The sequence below is a fragment of the Wolffia australiana genome, chromosome 18 (assembly GCF_029677425.1).
Source record: "Wolffia australiana isolate 7733 chromosome 18, ASM2967742v1".
NCBI lineage: Eukaryota > Viridiplantae > Streptophyta > Magnoliopsida > Alismatales > Araceae > Wolffia > Wolffia australiana.
The window spans coordinates 6,739,747-6,740,575 of NC_135852.1; the positions used below are offsets into that span (position 1 = coordinate 6,739,747).

Consider the following 829-nt stretch of genomic DNA (forward strand, 5'->3'; position numbering starts at 1 on the left):
ATAAATATCCCCTTACGGGTAAAAAATAAATATCCGTGAAGGGCGCTTTTTAGTCTTACATAGGCCCACAAAACCACGTCACACACCAGGACATAAGTCCACTCCAAGTTAAATACAACACTACAACAGCGCCTCTCCTCGACATTCACCGCTTACAGTCTCTCATTCTCTCTTCGTTGTAGTCTCGTTTAAGGGAGAAGGGCGGAGTTGAGGGTTTAACAAGCAAGGGTCCAGAGAAGATGTGGAGAAAGGCAACGGGGAGCAGCAAGATGTTGCAAGCGGCCTCGATGAAGCAGCTCCTGAAGAGATGCTCTTCCGGCCGGGGGAAGATGGGCTTCAAAACACCGTCGGACGTGCCCAAGGGTCACTTCGCCGTCTACGTGGGCGAGACGAGGACCCGGCACGTCATCCCCATCTCCGTCCTCTCCGCTCCCGAGTTCCAATTCCTCCTCCGCTGTGCAGAGGAGGAGTTCGGTTTCGATTACGCAATGGGTGGCCTCACGCTTCCTTGCGAGGAGGTCCTCTTTCTCTCTCTCACCTCTGCCCTCACCCTCAGCTAACACGCGCAGGGGATGATGTCCTCTCTCTCTCTCTATCCATCTCTCTCCGTACATATATCTCTATCTATCCATGTATATATATACATTTTTCTATCTTTCTCTATCCTTCTCATTTTTCGATCTTTGTCTCTCTCGGTACCCCTTTTTTCCATTTCTTTATCTCTCTCTATTGCTCTTTTTTCTATCTCTATATCTCTCTCCATTTATCTGTCTTTTTTCTTTCTGTACCTTGTTCTTCAACTTGTTCTGCTGCATCTGGAAAGACGATG

The 829-nt window shown here is 48.4% G+C and overlaps 1 pseudogene; it reads left to right on the forward strand.

Moving 5' to 3' along the window:
- Positions 1 to 239: 239 nt before the first annotated feature.
- On the forward strand, positions 240 to 560 carry LOC144714824 (protein SMALL AUXIN UP-REGULATED RNA 16 pseudogene; annotated as a pseudogene).
- The last annotated feature ends 269 nt before the right edge of the window (positions 561 to 829 follow it).